Source organism: Girardinichthys multiradiatus, chromosome 23, assembly GCF_021462225.1.
Source record: "Girardinichthys multiradiatus isolate DD_20200921_A chromosome 23, DD_fGirMul_XY1, whole genome shotgun sequence".
Taxonomy (NCBI): Eukaryota; Metazoa; Chordata; class Actinopteri; order Cyprinodontiformes; family Goodeidae; genus Girardinichthys; species Girardinichthys multiradiatus.
Window position 1 is genome coordinate 35,583,599 of NC_061815.1, and position 21,466 is coordinate 35,605,064.

The window sequence follows — 21,466 nt, forward strand, 5'->3', positions numbered from 1 at the left end:
CTTGAAATCCTCTCTTGGGGGGACCTGGTTTGGAAGACCAGACCTGGGCACAATGGCAGTTATTTTGATTGTCCTCTACTTGTAAACTATTTTTTACAAGAGCAGTGCAGTGCCTGATTTTAAATTCATTTGAGGCCTTGTTTTATCCTTTCCAAGACATTTAAGCTGCTGCAGTGTTATTTTTGTAGGCCTCAGGCAGCTCTTCTGTTACACCATGGTCTTCACTCTCACACCAAACTAAATGCATGAGGTTTAAATGGGGTAAGCCACCTTCAAAATAATGAGTAATGTTCTAATTGTGTGTAACTGTGTGTGCCACATATGTTTGTGTGTGTTGAAGTGTTGAAGTGTATTTTATCACTTGGCTCTAGGATAAATTACTAAAACCAAAAAAAAAAAAAAAACATAAATTATTTTATAACCAAAGATTATCCATGTAAATGCATTGATCTTTAAAATTTGCATAGTTATAATTTTATTCCTACTATTTGGAGCTTGGGCTGCACAGTGGTGATTGTAAGCACTGTTGCCTTGCAGCAAGAAGGTCCAGGGTTGAAATCCTGGCTGAGGGGCTCTCTACATTAAGTTTGCATGTTCTTTCCTTGCATGTGTAGGTTATCTTTGTGTACGCCAGTTTCTTCACATAGTTCAAAAACATGAATGCTAGGTTAATAGGTCACTCAAAATTGCCCATAGGTATGAGTGTGTAAATGCATGGTTTTTTGTCATGTCCAGGCGACCCATCAAACTTGTACCCTGCCTCACATTCAGTAACTATTAGAGATAGACAACAACCCTCTGGTCAACTAAGTGGCTATAGAAAATGTTTGGAACTGAGAAATCACCATAAACACTCAGTTTAGTTAAGGGTTTAAAAAAAGTCAGATCATCTGATCTAATTACAAAGAACATTAAGGTGGCACAGTTGGTAGCACTGTTGCTTTGTAGCAAGAAGGTCCTGGGTTCGACCTCCGGGCTGGGGGTCTTTGTGCATGGAGTTTGCATGTTCTCTCTGTGCATGAGTGGGTTATTTCTGGGTACTCCGGCTTTGTCCCACAGTCCAAAAACATATCTGTTAGCTTAATTGGTATCTCTAAATTGCCTTTAGGTGTGAATGGTTGTTGACCTGCGTGAATGGTTGGTTGCCTTGTGTGTCTCTGTGTTGACCTGTGATGGGCTGTCGACCTGTCCAGGGTGTACCCTTCCTATCACCCATAGACCGCTGGAGATAGGCACCAGCTCCCCCGTCACCCACTATGGAAGAAGCAAATATAGAAAATGGATGGATGGATGAATAGATGAGTTGATTATTAACATGTCACAAACACGACCTGATATTTAGGCATATGGTTTTAAAAAATATAAACTGTATAGCACTGTCCAGATATTGTGGAATTACATTTTGACAAAGGCTGAAAAAAATTACCTTAATGGACTTTACAGATTTTTCCTTATAGTTAAGATGGCAACATCCTGGTTTCAGCTCCGAACTCTAAAGGTGGAAAGACAATTATTTTTCATTCATGGATAAAGACCAGAAACTCGCACAGGGAATATACCAAGTTAATGTTGTCAATATTACTTTGATAGGTTAGGATCATACACGCTTTAGGCACTACAGTGGCTATACAACTCAAACTATGAAAAGAACTTTGGAAACTGAGCCCTCCTTATCGAATATTCAGCCTTGGTTAAACAATGACTTAAATTAAAGCTGGTTTATTATAAACATGCAGTTTTAGCTCCAATAAAAGCTCTGACTTTGATATTCTGTGTTGTTTCTCCAGCTCAGCACGAAGAACCCACCCATTGTTCGTTAATACAGCTCCCCATGAAATGAAGTCTTTACCCCAGACAGTGAAATGCAGGGCACAAACAAAAGATAAGACAGCCAGTAGTTCTGAACTCCTTACCCCTGTTGACATTTCAGAAACGTCATCCTCAATCATAACTGGTTTAAATCATGTCCAATGAAAAAAAGACATGGCTGTCCTAATTCTTTGTAGGACAGCTGTTTTTTTTTTCTTTTACAAAGAAAATAAAAGTAAGAAGGGATTATAATGTCTGTCCAAGCTGACTAAAACTGATTACAGTCCCAATGTTTGCAGTTGCAATCAGAAATATTTAGCCCCCCATGATTCTGCTGTGGCTTATGTCTTTAAGGATAAAGGGGCACATAAAGTCAACACACAACCAATTTATTAACATTGCCACATCACAATTGTTTGAGCCCTTTTTATAGTTGTGGAACTGAACGTCTTTAATTGTTTAAAGGGAATTTGAAACATAATTAAGGAACTCTTTCATGATTCTTGATTGCTTTTGCCTGTGATAATAGTGCCGAGACTGTCGTATTCACCCTTCCACATTATTGAATGCAGGTGTTCCAATTATTCCATGTCCACAGGTGTATAAAATCCAGCACCTAGGAAATCAAACTACTTTTACAAACATTTGTGAAAGAATGAGTCGCTTTTAGAAGCTCGGTGAATTCCATTGTGCTACTGTGGCAGAAAGTCACCTGTGCAATCCAGTCATGAAAACTCTTGTTTACTAAATATGACACAGGCGTATAACAACGTGGAAAGGACTGGCAACAACAGCAACTCAACTACAAAGTTGTTGGTCCATGCACAGTGCACACGTCGCTACAACTTTCTGTAGGATTAATAGCTAGTGTTTTCATAATAATATTTGACAGTTGCATTACTGTAGTGCACATAAGTGCTCATGAGTAAAACAGACTGGTTATGTGGAGTACATTTAAATTTGTACGACCACTGCATGGCTTGTTTAAATAAAATAAGTTTCTCTGGTGACAGTGATTGGGAGAAATGGGCTGCACCATGCCTGTGCACATCAGTGTAATAATGGTGGTCAGAACTGGAGGAGAAATGGAGCTTTGATGAAAATTCAGAATGAAAGACTCACCTTCACCACCTCCACCTTCCAATGACTCTTCTGTGCGTCTCCCGCCCTTCCAATCAGCATCCTGTCCGTCTGATTCTCCATCCAATCACCTTCCGACGCCTTGCTTTTAAAGGAGCTTCTACCGTGTTCATCTTCGCTTGTCAGCTGAGCTCATCTACGACTCCGACGCCTCCTCACACTGTTCGTGACAGACTCTCCTTCCTCCCCTACCGCTTGTAGGAGCTCTTGCCTCACTTCATGGCTCATTTCTTCCTTGTCTCAGCTCTGGGGAAGCGGAAAGCGCATCAAGAACTCCTACACTTCTCCTGCTAAGCGTCGCCAAGGTAACCCTGCCTCCTCACCGGCTCCCGCTGTTGTGTCACCCGGCCTGGTTTCTCCAGCAGTTTCTCCTTCCATCTTCATCCCTCAAACCAATCATCCTACAAATTTACATGCTTCATTCATCTCGTTCATGGATTCCCCCCCAGCGCTCCACGTCATCCTTACTCACCTGCTGTGAGTTCGCAGCCATCTCTGCCACATCAGTATTTCCTCTTCCCGCTCCATCGTAGCTGCCTGCTCCTCGGCTTCTCCCACCGCCGTTCGCCCTTGCTATTGCCCAGCCTAGCTTGTCTCTAGGTCAGATGTATCAGGCCCTGTTCCAATTCCCACACTACACCCTACGCCCCTCTATGAAGTGTTTACTTTGTACAAGTGCAAATAGGGGTTGAAGTGTGCAGGTTACAAGCGTGCAAAATTGGAGAATTGGGACAGTAGGGGTTACGTCATCGACTTGCACCTCTGCACAATAACTGCAACATCAAAAAGGGCGGGAACCAGCGCTGTTTTCGCAGTCTTGCTACAAGAAAATATTTTGCAATTGTTTTGAGGAGAAGAAAGTGTAGGAAGCGAATTAGGCTTTTACACCAGACTCTCGCTGCACCAGTGTTTGTTTGAAAGGTAATTTCAGTGTTATGGCTTATTGACTGCCCAGAATCAATCTGAAGCTTGTGGTATCTTACAATGTTGAGCCTGGAAAACCAGTAAAAAATATGTTTGTTGGCTTTCTGTCTAAAGTTTAAACAGTTCTTATTATTCTGATTTGATGGTTGATTACGTTGATGGTTGTGATTGGTTTTTGCTCTGCAGCAGGGAATTGTGGGTAATTGTGGGTAATATACTTCGGCGAAGTCCGCTTAGATGCGCGCAATAGCCGAAGTGTGGATGGAGGGCACAAAGGGGGCGGGGCTAAGGACCACTCTGGAGAATTAGGACACACTACGCACTCAAACCCATCAACGGGAACGCGCAATTCAGGGACACATGGGTGGAATGCGAGTATTGGGACAGGGCCTATATTGTGGACTAATGAGGCAAAAGTAGAATTTTTTTGAAAGGTGTGTGTCCCGTTACATCACCCATAACACAGCAATTCAAAAAAAGAACATCATAGTGACAGTGAAACATGGTAATGGTATGATGCTTATGTCTGCAATATTGCTTCATGACTAGGACGACCTGCCCTGAATGATAAAATCATGAATTTTTCTTTCTAGCAGAAAAGTCTGAAGGAGAAAGTTCAGCCATCAGTTCACGACCTGAATCTCAAGTGCACTTCCATTATGCAGCAAGACAATGATCCAAAGTACATGAAGAGGACTGAATTAAAACATTTTTGAAAGTAAGGTTACCAGGTTGGTTTGGATGTCTTTCACTTTTTTCTGTTCTGTACAGATACAACATGAATAGCTTCAATAGCTTCTTTTGAGCTTCTAACTCGAAGTTTAAGGACCAAGTCCATGTCCAATACGACTTGCTGTGTTTTATAGATGTAATGATTCATTTTAGAATTCATTTCAAGGTTTTTTAGGTCCAATTTGGTTCAATGATCTTCATTGAAAACCAAATAAGCACCCACTGTAGCGCTTCTAAGAGGAAGAAAGGAGCCTTAGTGACAGTAATGATGGTTTCATTGGCTGTTTTTCCTGTAAGATAACCTTACAAATACACTCTGCGGATCAGGTTTCAAAGAAAACATTTAGCACAGAGAAAATTCTCCTAGAACATATTTATAAATCTAAATGGGATTTTATGGATAGGCTTAGCAGAGCAAACTATGAGGTTTGCTCTTTCACTTCAGCTGTTTATGTGAAACAACATTCATGCTGTCTCTTTATTTAACAGCAAATACATGAAGAAAGGTCCATTACACACATGACCCTAAACAGCAATGTGATCAAATAAAAGAATCTGAGAATTTAATTAGGTGGGTATTATACTTCATCTTAATAGTGAGCACAGCCTTTATAAGTGCAATTTATTGAATGACCTGAGTAAAAATAGACCTCTTACATTTTAACAAAGAAGTAAAAAAAGGAAAAGTTTTAAGTTGACATCAACTAAATGAACTGACAGTTAAAGGGTTTTAAATTCAATTAAATAAGTTAGACATTAAAGAGAAAACATGTGCTCAAACTTGCTTCACAGCTATAAAAACAAGTACTTATGTTTCCATAAAAATTTAGATGATTCAAATTGTTAACCCTGAACTATTTCAGTAACACTAATAGTTCATAACAGTTCTCTCAGTATTTCTGCTCTGCTGCTAAATGAGACATTCTGAAGGCAACGGGCTGGTAGGAAAAGGTGTATGGGGATGTCATTTTAAATCCCGCTCTCCTACCAGCCTTGCCCTCACTCAGTCACTATCACTGCATTATAGCTATTCAGACTAGACCAAGCAGCAATTTAGCCTGAGGAGAAGTCTCTGCATGGGTAATGATATGGCCAAAAGTCCGTCTGTCTTCCTTCCTGCAGACCTCCACCAAAGCTTCTGCAGATTTAGTTCCAGATGCATATCAAGTCAACACCTGCCCGTTGGTAGCATTTCACTTGATCTAGTCAACCCTAAGGAAACTACATTTTATCCTCCACAACATTAGACGTTAAAAAAACTCTAACTCATTAACTTATATTAGAAAATAGTAATAATTTGTCCAAACCACCATCTGCTGTCCGTCCTTCTATCTATCTATCTATCTATCTATCTATCTATCTATCTATCTATCTATCTATCTATCTATCTATCTATCTATCTATCTATCTATCTATCTATCTATCTATCTATCTATCTATCTATCTATCTATCTATCTATCTATCTATCTATCTATCTATCTATCTATCTATCTATCTATCTATCTATCTATCTATCTATCTATCTATCTATCTATCTATCTATCTATCTATCTATCTATCTATCTATCTATCTATCTATCTATCTATCTATCTATCTATCTATCTATCTATCTATCTATCTATCTATCTATCTATCTATCTATCTATCTATCTATCTATCTATCTATCTATCTATCTATCTATCTATCTATCTATCTATCTATCTATCTATCTATCTATCTATCTATGTATCTATGTATTTATTTTGTTTTCAAATACTTAAATAAAAACTTTGTTTTTTATTATGACAATGTTCAGCATTATATAAGACTAATGGACTAACATTTTTTTAACCTTTTTAGTTAAACTTAAGTTAATTGTAGGGATGTAAGAACACGAGGAAGTACTGCACTGTTGTTACTAGAGAATGTATCAGTGTTATACTGCCACCTAAAGTTGTTGGTGAGCAATACAATTGTCTATTTCAAAAATATCTATCACACTTTCAGATAATCCACATCAGTGTCCTTCAAATTACTGCTATAAGTGCTCTTTGGATAATACATTGTCTTCTTTAATCATTTGGATGCTTCTCTCTGTAATGGAGCTCAGACGTTTAGGATGTTTTTTTAGAACAACCTGTGTGATCTGGCTCTCTCTGTAGGCATGGCATCATCACTAACATAAGCAGTCTATAAAAGGCTAAAAAAAATATGTTTTTTACTCTCTGTAACTAGAAATACAATTTCAATATATTAAATGCAAAAACCATGTATAGCTACTCAAGTATGCCACCGAAAATGTAATAATAAAAGGAGTTAAGTTTGCATAAATTTAGTTTTTGTTTAGATCTTGCCAAAAGGTTTGAAATTTTCTTCCAGTTGTCAGCTTTTATTTTTAAGAGTTGAAGATTACATAAATTCTACACAGAACAATTTATATTTATTGATTTTTTTCTGAAATTAGAAACACATAGCTTGGAATAATGCCATGCAACATATGATTTAAAGGATTCCAATTTGTTGTCAAATAACAGAGAATTATACACTTATGGCGAACAAATAACTGACATATGCTCAAATTCTTTACCACCACTAGAGAATTTTATTTACCTGAAATGACATCCTCACTAAGGCTAATCATATATTTAAAACAGCTTTAAAGAGGAAGGATTGATTCTGGAACTGCTTTTGAAGGAGCTGCACTGAACAAAGCTGATATGTTTTCTAAATATCATCCTAAAACTGGCAGAACTTCATATACCCCTTGGGTAGCATAGCAGTCCATTGGAGCATTAAGCTACCTTGATCCAAGTTCTCCCTCAACCCTTATTAGTGCTGCCTGAGTGCCTCAGGTCTTCTCAACCAGAAAATAAGGCCCCCATCTGAGGTATTATGCCCTATTTTTGAGGCTCCTGGTTGGCCTCTAAGTCTTGCTGTGATATATTATCTTGCTATGACTAAACTGCTGGACACAGAGAGGTAACATTGTTGCTCATTAACCTCAAAGCACCAGCATAAACCCTCTGCAACACTTTTTTAAAAACTGTCCTCGTACTGCACAAACCAACATCAGTAATATTGTTCGCTGATTGCTAATTACTAACTAAGTAACTAGTTACTAACAAAAAATTACATTTAGAGAATTAAAGAAAAATAAATATAATAAAAGGCTTACTGGTTCTTACATAGCATGAATTTATTTGGCATACCCTTCACCTACATCTATGAAATAAAGAGCCCAACACTGAGTAAAAAGTAAGGTAGGTCCCAAAGTCGTATAGTGGAAAGGATGATTGCAAAGATACATTGCTTGTGTGCCATTACACATAGCGTACAAAAATATTTACAAGCAATCATTGATCCAAAACAGTAATAGTGACTTATGTGAAATTTAATTGCTATTTTACTGGCCTCACAAATTGTCCTTTTCATCAGGTTAACCTTTTCTTTAATTAAATAAGCCATCCTTGTAGACAAGGATGTGCCATTAATATACCCATCATCTCCATGAGTACATTCAAAACTAAACCATTTTCTATGCTAAGGTGACAGAATTTGACAGGAGCAGTGTGGCTTCCCTCCTGATTCTGGAATAGTGGACTAAAAAATTACTTTTGAAGAGCCGCTGAGGGGATCATGTGAGTTTGGCTGCTTGAACTACATGTGTTTTGTGGATCTGGAGAGGACTTACAACCAAAGCAAGGGCTCTGTCCACATTCTCGGTGTTGGTTGGACTCCTGCTGGGCTGACCCTATTCACTGGTGTTGTTTGAGGTGTTCAAGGATACCATCTCAAGGTGTAGTTGCAGAGAAGAGGGTATCTGGAAGCTCAGATTAGGGTCACTACTCCTCATCGAAAGGAGTTAAGTATCTAATTAGGATGCTTCCTGGACATGTCCTTCCTGGAAGGAAACCCACTGAAGGATCTTCATATCATTTCTGGCTTAGGAACACATTTCAGTCCAATAAGACATGTCTATGTTTCCCACAATAACCCTGTAACCCATGTGACCCAATCCCGGATAAGCAGAAGACATGGACGGACGGAAGGACGGATCTCTGTGCGTGAAAAGTTTCCTTTACATTGCATTGGTAAATTTTTTGGATCTTCATAGAGTTATTCTGTTTTGACGTTTCGGTCACCCTAACCCATTTGGTATTTTAATGTATTTCAATATAAAAAATAACCCGAGTTCATACAAAAACCAGTTCTCAAATTCTTATTTTATTTATTAAGGGACAAAAGCTATTCACACCAATCTTTCCCCATGTGGAAAAATAGCCCCCCTCCCTGTTAATCTTAAATCAACAGTGATTAACCAAATAGTTTGCAAAGCTCAGTTTAATCTTAATAGTCACATCTAGGCCTGATTACTGCAAGATCTGTAGAAAGAAGATATCCCTTAAAAAGAACCTGAAACATGCTGAAAGATCCCCAAAAGTCAATACATAAAGCTGTGACCTAAAGAAATTCAGGACTGAATGGGAAAGTCACTAAAAGTCACAGTCTGAAAAGGGTTACACAGATATTTCTAAGGCTTTGGAACTGAAGTGAACCACTGTTTGAATCATTGTCCACAAATGAGGAAAACACAGAACAGTGATGAACCTTCCTAGGAGTGGCTGTTTTATCGAAATTACTCCAAGAGCGCACCAGCAACTCATCCAGGAGGTCCCAAGTGAATCCAGAACATCTAAAGCACTGCAGGTAAGGTAAGTGTCCAGCTGTCAGATGTCACTAAGTGCTCTTTGGATAATACATTGTTTTCTTTAATCATTTGGAAGCTTCTCTCTGTAATGGAGCTCAGACGTTTACAATGTTTTTTTAGAACAACCTGCATGATCTGGCTCTCTCTGCAAGCTTGGCATCATCACTAAAATATGCAGTCTATAAAATGCCAAAAGGCTGTTTTATCGAAATTACTCCAAGAGCGCACCAGCAACTCATCCAGGAGGCCCCGAAAGAACCCAGAACATCTAAAGCACTGCAGGTTTCACTTACCTCAGCAAGGTAAGTGTCCAGCTATCAGGTGTGAACCTAATTTCAACCACACTATATGGAGTTATGGAGTCGGACAATATTCACAAAATAAATGATATCATTTGAAAATTGTTTTTTCTATTTACTTAGGTTATCTTTGATATTAAAATCAGTTTAATGATTTGAAATATTTTGATGTTACAAAAAAGCAAAAACAGAGGAAATTATGCACTCTAATACAGGAGGAAGAATATCAAGGGGTTATTTAAGATTAAGTTTGAAAAAAGATTGACTGGAGAAAAAAGGTCCTTATAAACTTCATCTTTCCACAAATCTTTACATGAAAACAGGAGTGGAAAATAAGACGTGGAGCATGTGTGTTGTACATGTGGTGTCTGTCTTTAAGAAGTCACACAATCAGTGACAGATTATAGAAGGAGGTAGATGATTGCTCTAAATTTAGATGTCATTGTTTTTTGGGCACAGTTCATACCAGCACCTAAAGATAGTTGTTTTTCAGGCAACATAGTTTTATTTGCTTTGGTTTTAAAATAGATATATACATAAGACATTTTATTTATATAGCATCTTTAACGGATAAATATCATAAAATGCTTCACAAAGACAAGACATACAAATAAAATCAGGATTAAACGACAAAAACTAATTAATAATACAGATGAACAGAAACAAATATAAACACAATTTTAGGATGATCTTAAGGAAAAAACAAGTTTGAATAAGAATATTTTCAGATGTTTTTTTAAATAGGTTAAAACATTTATAAAAATATAAAAACAAAGGAAGCTCATTCCAGAGTTCAACAGTCTGATAAGATGCTTTATATTGTTGTGGAATTTTCTTATCAAAGTGGGTAGAAGTTGACTCATAACAAGAGAAAATCCGGACTTTGTCTTTATAAGTTTTATTCAAAGGCATTCAGCATTTGAAGACCCTGACACTGAGGTTAGTCAGTGAAACAGAGCCCTGATCAACATTTACACACAGTATTTATACCAGAACATGACAGTGTTATCTCAACTTCAAAGAGTCTGTGTTTTACGACCCTAGACCCTTCTAGGGTTCATAGGTAACAAAGTAACCTAGGACCAACCATCTACTCTCCCCGAGGCATCACCGTAACAAATGTCCTTAACCATTAAACTTCTGATAATGGCTTTACAGCAAGAATTTCCATCACAATATGTAGTTCTTGGAACTATAGAACTATGAGTAAATTTTGGTTTTAGGACCAGTGGCATTAACAACATTAAAATTTATTCTAAATGTTGCTTTGAGATTTTGCTTTTACACATGAAAGGGGGATAAATATTTACTTTATCAAGAAATGCAATAGGGCTGCACGGTGGCACAGTTGGTACCTTCTCGCCTTGAAGCGAGAAGGTCCTATGTTCGATTCCTGCATGCATGAGTGGGTTCTCTCCGGGTACTCCGGCTTCCTCCCACAGTCCAAAGACATGCCTGTTAGGTTAATTGGTCTCTGTTAATTGCCCTTAGGTGTATGAATGAGTGTGTGCTTGGTTGTTTGTGTGTTGCCCTGTGATAGACTGTCTGTCCAGGGTGTACCCTGCCTCTCGCCCATAGACTGCTGGAGATAGGCACCAGCTTTCCCACAACCCACTATGGAATAAGTGGTAGAAAATGACTGACTGACTGAAGAAATGGAATAGTCTTGGAACAAAGAATAAAAGGTCTATAATCTGAATTTTACTTGGTAACAGGCAATGGCCAGCTAATATGTACAGTAATACTGGAAAGATGAGTGTGTTTATATAGTGTTAAGTATGTCTCAGCTTGGGCAGACTTTAAACAGGTTTAAAACAGGTTTAAGAGCTCCAGTGTTCTTATTTTGGCCTTTTCTTTCACTTTCACAAACTAAAAAAATACTTCTGTCCCACTTTTGCTTAACACTAGAACTCCCAGAATTCTAACACTACTAGAACTCCCAAGCCCGTCAATTTGACGGCGAGTATTCTGGATGCGAGGCAGTGATGATGTCATCGCATTACATTGGTCAGAAAGCTACAGGTTTTCTTGCACGCTATAAAATGATGGTTTTGACAAGAATTAATAATAGTATTTGATCAAAACCTATTATGTTTTATTATTATTTATAAATGGTACTAAAAAATAATACAGAGTAGTGGGTACATTTGAAAAAAAGCTTTACTAATCTGACCAAAAGCTGGATAGCTCCATGTTACGCCCGCCTTTTACTCCACGGACATAAACTAGTGCTAAAAATGCCTTCAGCTCATCCACACTCATGTCCGAGGAGGAATCATCTCCTAAAACTCTGCGGGCCTCAGCCACCCTGCAGCCCTGAACGTGGATGAGCATTTCGGCATCCACCAAGCAGAGGAACACGGTCTGGGCATCTTGGATCTGGCGCTCAGTGAATGCGTTCTGGCTCTGATGCCTCCCTCTACTTTCTTCCTCCCCTACTACTGTCCACACAGTGCCATCCTTTCCTATCTCCTCCTCCTTCTCAGGTGTGCGCTCATCTTGCAATGAAAACGCTGTAAAGCGCAGAACAGATCATTGTTACTAGGCTACTATATCTGTGACCTAACTTATTGTTTACTTCTTTTTCCATTATTAGTACCTTGCTTTTTAGTTTCTCTCCTACCACTGGGCACCGGCTCGTCTCCCTGTCTCTGAACCTGCGCTGATTGTGGCACTATTGCTGTAGTTTATGGATTATTAGTTTACTAATCTATAAACTATAGCCTAAAATGATAACATCATTAAATAGGCTAGTCTTTTACTCCCTTGAAATAATGCGCCACAACCTCCTGCTAACGGGACGACTCGTGTTTTTTAGCCAGGGGAGGCTCACTCTCTGACCCGAACTGAATGCTGACCAAGAGCCATCAGAATCCCTCTCGACCCCAGAATCACAATCATGTAATTTTTGAAGCATTTCCAATGCCTCTTGAGCAGAAAATATCCTTCTAGAAGCCATTTGTGGGATGCCAACAATCTACTTCTCAGACTGCGTTCTAGAGTGGCGGTTGCTAAGCAACGCTCGCGCGTATACTCAGCCATGGGAAAAAAATATCAATGTAAATAATAGGGCCGTCAAAATAGCAGCTGTGGTAGTTAGAGGTAGAAATACTTAGATCTTTTATTTACTTTTTTTTTAATTTACTCTATTTTTTTAAAATAGAGACATAAAAACAGGTTCAGAAAAACTCAGGATGTCAGGAAAATAAGAGTTTTAATAAACCAGAGTTATGGCATGTCAAACTTTCAAAACCATCAAATTGACGGCCCTGGGAGTTCTAGTGTTAACTGATGTGCTTTAAATGGTATATATTGTTAAAAATGTTATGGTATGAGTATCATAACTGAGAAACATAATCAATTCCATGCATCTGCACTACTACAATACAAATTACATGTTACTCAAATGTCACAGATATGCCCCAACAATGAAATTTATCTCATGCCATGCTCTGCAGATTCTCTTTCTGCATAGCAGATTCTCTTCCAATGAAGATTAACTCCTGTTTGGCAAGCCAAATGATAGAAAGAGATAATATATAATTTATCACAATGATTTTACAGACAATTGGATAATTAAATGGAAGGATGGATGGGTGGATGGGTGTGCTAAGTTTGTATGTATTCCTAATATTGTTACAGTGACAAAATTAATTAAAAAACAGCAGTTGTCTACAATATAAGAAAGGCTAACAGTAGATTTAAAGTGGATAAGTCATGAGTCAACACAGAAATAAATCTTACATGTCAACAAGCCCGAAAACCTACTGAAAATACATAAAAACTTTAAAGATGACCAGCGTGTGCTAAAAGTATTTTACTCACCTTTCTCCTGCAGCCCCACCCCTATCTCCATTGCGGTCCTTTGGCTAAATCCCTTCCTTACTTGCTTATTACTTAGCTGTAACAGTCAGATCATCTGTGATTGGCAGGAAAGTCATTAATGTGTTACTAATTTGCAGTAACCCTGGATTCTTCTCTGAGAGTCCACTCTTGCTGCAGCTCTTACAACAGAAGATTTTTGGAACTTCAACTCCCTTTTTAAAGAACCTCAAGAACCTTACTTCTTGCCTGAGCTGAAAAGTCATATTCTGATGAAAACCAAAAAGGAAGTAGAGGAGATGCCAGGAGTCACGGTGAACCGTTACGCTGAAGGTAAGGGCTATACGATGATATTACATGCAGACTTGAGATCAAATTATTATTTGCCCTTTTCTTTGTTGATTTGTTCCATGATACAAGCTTGATTTGGTTTTGCACATTAAAACTATTACAAAGTAAAATTACTTAGGTCCTAGTGGTTCTATACTAGTGCCCAAACTCCTTCTGTGAGGCTCTGAATAAAAAGAGGGTACAATTTGAAAAACCTATCATGTAAAGTTGCTGAGCACAGTTTAGCCACGTGTTCATATTTAATGTTTGAATGCAAAGGATCCCTGTAGGCTCTATCATGCAACCTGTTAAACATTTATAGTTTCCTGTCACAAATTACTTTAGTGGCTTTTATATGTCATCCATTGCTGTTTCTGACCGTTTATAGATTTTATCAGAAAATTGTAATTCAATTCAATTCAGTTTATTTATATAGTGCCAATTCACAACACATGTTGTTTCAAGGCACTTCACAAAAGTCAGGTACATACATTCCAATTAATCCGAACCATTGAACAGTGCAGTCAGAGTTAGTTATTTATTCAAATTGGATAAAAAGTTTTTCTATCTAAGGAAACCCAGCAGATCGCATCCAGTCAGTGACTTGCAGCATTCCCTCCTCCTGGATGAGCATGTAGAAACAGTGGACAGTCACTGGCATTGACTTTGCAGCAATCCCTCACACTGAGCATGCATGTAGCGACAGTGGAGAGGAAAAACTCTTTTAACAGGAAGGAACCTCCAGCAGGACCAGGCTCAGTGTGAGCGGCCATCTGCCACGACCAACTGGGGGTTTGAGAGAACAGAGCAGAGACACAAAAAGAACACAGAAGAACTGATCCAGGAGTACTTTCTATGGGAAGGAAAAGTAAATGTTAATGGATGTAGCTCCAAGAAAGAAAGAACAGATAAACTCTGAGCCAGTTTTCAAGGTCTCAAAGGTCTGAAAGAAAGTACATAGCGTTAGTCACAGTTGAAGCTCAGTCAGTAGCTATGTCTAGGAGAGAGAAAGGGTTAAACACTGAAAGACAGGGCCAGGCCAGCGAAGAGGGTGAAAGTGGTCGTTATGTCCTCCAGCAGCCTAAGCCTATAGCAGCATAAATAGCTCGGGATAACCTAACCCACTCTAACTATAAGCTTTATCAAAAAGAAAAGTTTTAGGCCTAGCCTTAAAAGTAGACAGGGTGTCTGCCTCACGGACTAAAGCTGGGAGCTGGTTCCACAGGAGAGGAGCCTGATAACTAAAGGATCTGCCTCCCATTCTACTTCTAGAGACTCTAGGAACCACCAGTAAACCTGCAGTCTGAGAACGAAGTGCCCTGTTAGGAACATATGGAACAATCAGATCTCTGATGTATGATGGAGCTAGATCATTAAGGACTTTATATGTGAGGAGGAGAATTTTAAATTCTATTCTGGACTTAACAGGGAGCCAATGAAGGGAAGCTAAAATAGGAGAAATATGATCTCTCTTTTTAATTTTCATCAGAACTCTTGCTGCAGCATTTTGAATCAGCTGAAGGCTTTTAACTGCATTTTGTGGACATCCTGATAGTAACGAATTACAATAGTCCAGCCTTGAAGTAACAAATGCATGGACTAGTTTTTCAGCGTCACTCCTAGATAGGATATATCTAATTTTGGCATTGTTCCGAAGATGAAAGAAGGAAATCCTAGAAACCTGTTTAATATGGGATTTAAATGACATGTCCTGGTCAACTTAATGCCATCCAGGTTAAGTGATTGGCTAAGCAGTTTCTTTTTTAAAGACTCCGGTCCAAAGACGACAACTTCTGTCTTGTCTGAATTTAGAAGCAAAAAATTTAACGTCATCCAAGTTTTTATATTTTCAAGACATGCTTGTAGTCTATCTAACTGGTTGGGCTCATCAGGATTTATGGATAAGTAAAGCTGAGTATCATCAGCGTAACAGTGAAAATTATATTCTATACTGCCTGACAATATGACCTATTGGAAGCATATATATAGTAAAGAAAATTGGCCCAAGCACTGAACCCTGTGGTACTCCACAATTAACCCTAGAGTTTAAAGATGATTTATCATTTACATGAACAAACTGGAATCTGTCAGACAGATAAGATTTAAACCAGCCTAGCGCTGTTCCCGATCCCTACAGCATATTCCAGCCTTTCTAAGAGAATATTATGGTCGACTGTATCAAATGCAGCACTGAGATCTAACAGAACCAGAACAGACACAAGTCCATTATCTGAGGCCATAAGAATATCATTAGTGACTTTCAGCAGCTGTTTCAGTGCTATGATGAGCTCTGAAGCCTGACTGAAACTCTTCGAACAGGTCATTGCTGTGTAAATGCTCACACATTTGATTAGCAACAATTTTCTCAAGAATTTTAGATAAGAATGGAAGATTGGATATAGGTCTGTAATTTTTCAAGTCATCTCGATCAAGCGAAGGTTTCTTAAGTAAAGGTTTAATTACAGCTACCTTAAAAGCCTGTGGTACATATCCATTTACTAAAGATAGATTAATCATATCTAAAATGGGGCTGGTAATCAGAGGGAACACTTCCTTAAATAATTTGGTTGGGATTGGGTCTAACATACAAGTTGAAGGTTTAGATGAAGCTAATATTTCTGATAACTCAGGAAGCTTCACAGGATCAAAACAGTCCAAACACAAATCATGTTCTGCAGTTATTTCCAATGTTGTCTCACTTGCTGAGGATGAAGTAATCATCTTCGGGAGTATGTCAAATATTTTCTTTTTAATAGAATCAATTTTATTTAAGAAGAATCCAATAAAGTCATGGCTGCTAAGAGCTAAGGGAATGGATGGCTCAACAGAGCTACTACTATGTGTAAGTTTAGCAACTGTACTAAAGAGAAACCTAGGATTATTCTTGTTCTCTTCTATTAATGATGAGAAATAAGCTGTTCTAGCTTGGCGAAGTATCTTTTTATACAACAGTAGGCTATTTTTCCAGATTAAGTAGGAATCCTCTAGGTGTGTAGAGCGCCATTTTCTCTCCAATTTTCTAACATTGTGCTTTAAAGTACGCAGCCCTGAATTAAACCAAGGAGCTAGCCTCCTATTAATGATTACCTTCTTTTTCAAGGGGGCTGCATTGTCTAATGCATCACGCAATGATGAAGAAACACTATGAACAAAATAATCAATTTGTGAAGGGGCAGAAACAGAATTTTTGCCCTCCTCTGTGCTTTTCAGTGATAATAAGGATATTAAAAGTGGAAAAGATTCTTTAAAGGTTGTTACAGCATTGCCTGATAATGATCTACTATAATGAAATTTTCTTTCAGGTGTGGAGTACTCGGTTAAATAAAACTCAAAGGTTATTAAGAAATGGTCAGACAGGACAGGGTTATGAGAAAATATTATGTCTTTACACTCAATGCCATATGTTAGCACAAGGTCCGGAGAATGAAGACAAAGGTGGGTAGGTTTGTTAATGTTTTGATCAAAGCCAATTGAGTCTAAGATAGCATTAAACGCTATATTTAGGCTATCACTTTCAGCGTCTACATGAATGTTAAAATCCCCTACTATAATAACTTTATCTGTATTTAACACTAAATCAGATAAAAGGTCTGAAAACTGATCTAAAAATTGAGAGTAAGGGCCTGGTGGACGGTACAAAACAACAAACAGAAGAGGTTTTAGTGCTTTGCAATTTGGATGAGGAAAACTAAGGATTAAATATTCAAAAGAGTTGTAGCTATTGATTGGTCTGGGGCTAATCAATAAATTGGACTGAAAGATGGTTGCTACTCCTCCTCGCCCAGTAATTCGAGGAATGTGAAAATTTTAAATAATTAGTAGGAGTTGACTCATTTATAGTAACATAATCCTCTTGCTGCAGCCAGGTTTCTGTGAGGCAAAGTAAATCAATCTGATTGTCACAAATCAGGTCACTAACTAGCATTGTCTTTGAAGAGAGAGATCTTTTGTTCAGTAAGCCACATTTAATTGTTTTATTTTTCTTTTTGGTCTGAGTTGTGTTTATTTTTATTAGATTTTCCTGATTTCCTCCTTTTAGATTATTTTTTAATCTATTCAATTTTGGCCGTGGGCGAGACACTGTCTTAATAGGGTAATGGGTGGGTAGCAGTACAGAAGCTGCAGAGAGGAGTATTAAACTACGACCCTGCTTCCTGGTCTGAACCCTGGGTTGTCAGAGGTTTGGAGAACTAATAAATTCAGCCAGATTCCTAGAAAGAAGAGCTGCTCCATCCAAAGTGGGATGGATGCCGTCTCTCTGGATCAGACCAGGTTTTCCCCAAAATGTTTGCCAGTTATCAATGTAACCCACATTGTTTTCTGGACACCACCTAGACAGCCAGCGGTTGAATGACAGCATGCGGCTAAACATGTCATCACTGGTCCGATCAGGAAGGGGACCAGAGAAAATTACGGAGTCCGACATTGTTTTGGCAAACTTACACACCGAAGCAACACTAACTTTGGTGACCTCCGATTGACGTAACCGGGTGTCATTACCGCCAGCGTGAATAACAATCTTACTGTATTTGCGCTTATCCTTAGCCAGCAGTTTCAGGTAGGATTTGATGTCGCCCGTTCTGGCCCCTGGTAGACATTTGACTATGGTCGCTGGTGTCTCTAGTGCCACGTTTCTGACTATGGAGCTGCCAATTACCAGAGTTGGCTTCTCAGCGTGTGTGTCGCTGAGCGGGGAAAATCTGTTAGAAATGCAGACGGGTTGGTGGTGACCTGTGGGCTGGGATCTAGGACTATGCTTTCTACGTACCGTCACCCAGCCGGCCTGAAGCCCCGGCTGCGCGGGCTCTGCTGGAGGACTGCTACGGGGAGCTAGCCTCGGTGGCTAAGGGGCCTCGGCTATCTGCTGGTTTTTCAACAGCGCGGAGCCGGGCCTCCAATTCCAACACCCTCGCCTCCAAAACTACAAAAATGCTACATTTATTACACGTCCCATTATCACTAAAGGAGGCAGAGGAGTAACTGAACATCTGACACAGAGAGCAGGAGAGGAGGAGACTCAGAGAGAGAAACAGCAGAACGGGTAGCCATGGTGGAGCTAACGCTAAGCTAACGACCCCTTACCACTACTAGAAAAACCGTGTAAAACACAGAGAGTCCCCAAACGTTAAAAGTAGCAACAGAAAGTAAGTGTTTTAACGTGCTTATGTATTAGAACAAGTAAGAGATATCACAGTAGAGAGAAATCAGATCAAACGAGAGAGCTTCACACACCAAACAATTTACCAACAGCAAAAACAGGAAGTTACGTTACCCAGAGCAACAGAGCATCCAATCAGTCCTGATTGGATATCCTAAAGAGTTTGATGAAAACTCTTTAAGCAACAATTAACAGCAGCTCAGCAGTCCAGACCTTAACCCCATTGACAATCTTTGGGATGTGTGAAGAAGGCTTTGCACAATGGTCAGACTCTACCATCATCAATGCAAGATCTTGGTGAAAAAATACTGCAACGCTGGTTGGAAATAAATCTCGTGACATCACAGCAGCTTATTCAAACAATGCCATAGCGAATGCGTGCCGTAATCAAAGTTAAAGGCAGTCCAACAAAATATTAGTTTGTAACATTTTTTTTTTGGTGGTGACTTTTTTTTTGGCCCGGCAGTGTTTTTGTATACCCAATCTACATTACATTGTGCTGCTGATACTTTAATGCTTTTACACTTGTCATTGGCTGATGGCGATAGTGTACTTCTAAATGCAGTATGGTGAAACCACAGGAATCAAAATAAATCATGTCTTTTTAAGAATCACTTTCTTCCAGCTATACAAAGCAAGAAATGTATCCCTGTAAGGTCCATACATTATAACAGGTCGCAACGTAGCATGGAATGTGGGAATAAATCTTTAGAAAACCTGAAGAAGTCCACAAGAACATACAATAAGGTATCAAAATCTTTTTAGATAATGGAACTGAGCATCATGAGATCTTTAAAGCTTGGAATGCTGTTTTATTACCTATCCATACCGTTAAGTACTCCACAACTGTATCCTTGACCTGTATGTCATGTTCCTTGATCTTTCTGATGCTGTTTGCTCAGTAAAGGCCTTCACAGAGCAGCTGTGTTTTGCACTGAGAAAAATTACACACACATGGACTCTAATAAAATGACTTCTGAAGGCAAATGGTGGCACCTGATTTTATTTAGGTGTATCATAAACGGTGTTGTAAATATGAATCTGAGAATATTATTTAATATTTAATATTTTAATATTCATATTTTAATATTTTACCAAATAATATTCCGGTCTGTTAAGGATTGTCCTGTGAATACCAGCCCCATTACGGCGATGGTATTAGGACAGAATAGAAAGGTGTGAGACGAGCTCAGGCATTATTGAACAGCATAAACTCTGCACACATATGGAATGAATTCACACAATTTCTTAAAATACAAGAATTTATTAACAAATAAGTCAACAAACTCTTTACTATGCTAAAACAATCCAACTAAACTACCAAGCAGAATTAAAGAATAATGAAGACTAACGGACTATGTACAATATAAACAAGTTGATTAAAGATGATTAGAAATCATGACCAAAAAGAGTGATGCAACATTACCATGCAATGTTTATGTTTGAGAACCAAGGATTATCTTGAAGAATCTGGAAGTGAAGTTAAGTTAGTTTTGGAACTAACTTAGAAAATAATCAGCAACCTTTAGACAACCCTTCACAATGCAAGATCAGATTAAATATTATTTTAATAAAATAATGTTTTAAATAATGATCTGCTGAATAAAACCAACCTCATGGATGACTAATTCTCAACGGTGTCTAATTAACTGCCTTTATTTATTAAAATAATATTTGAAGAAATATTATTGAGTATTTTGGAAAAGAGCCAAATCTTTCTGGAGAAATGGGGCTTAATGGTGTTTACTTAGTTATCAACTCTAGCAAATGATGTTCAGGGACTATTATTCACTAGCTTGAAAACTAACAACCTTTCTGTTGACTAGCCTTAATGCTAGCACACGGGTTCTTACCGGCTGGCCGTTGGGCTAACAAAGAAGCTAACTAAAGTGCTAAGCTAGAGATAGCTTAGCGCCAGAATCAACACATACCTTTAAAATACCAGGGTTAAAATGCATAAGCGCTGACGGCGCGTTATGAGCAATGTTCTGGTTAAAACCACCCTTTAAATAAAGTTTATCTTAGCTTTAAAACATACAAAGAACACGAACCGGCCTGGGTGCTACAGCTAGCATGCTAGCACCAAGATAGCCGAGTTCCACAAAACAAACTTCATAACATGAAAACGTTTAGATAATTTCATCCTAAACCAATCTGTTAATCTGCCCAAAACCCAACCTCTGAACCTGTTGAGGGAATGTTGTCCAAGGGCGAAGTTTGAAGAAGATATCCATCGTGATCAAAGAGTTAGCTTCCCGCTAACTTCTTCAGTTTCTTCCGATCCGAAGGTGCGTTCGTTCTGTGAACGAAGGTTAGCTTCCTGCTAACCTCCTCAGTTTCTCCCGATCAGAAGGTGACCAGCTGTTCGTTACCGTAAACACGTTTGCGGGCCGTAGTCTTTCCTCCAGACTCGGCTTGTCGAAACAGCTTCTCCCCCGGCTTCTCTCGAACCCGTTTGCTTCTGTGGGGCCTCGAAGAGAAAATGTAAGCAACTCTTACACCTTAATTTTCCCGTTCATGAATGAAAATACCGGATACACAGACAGTATTTCATTCTACTTA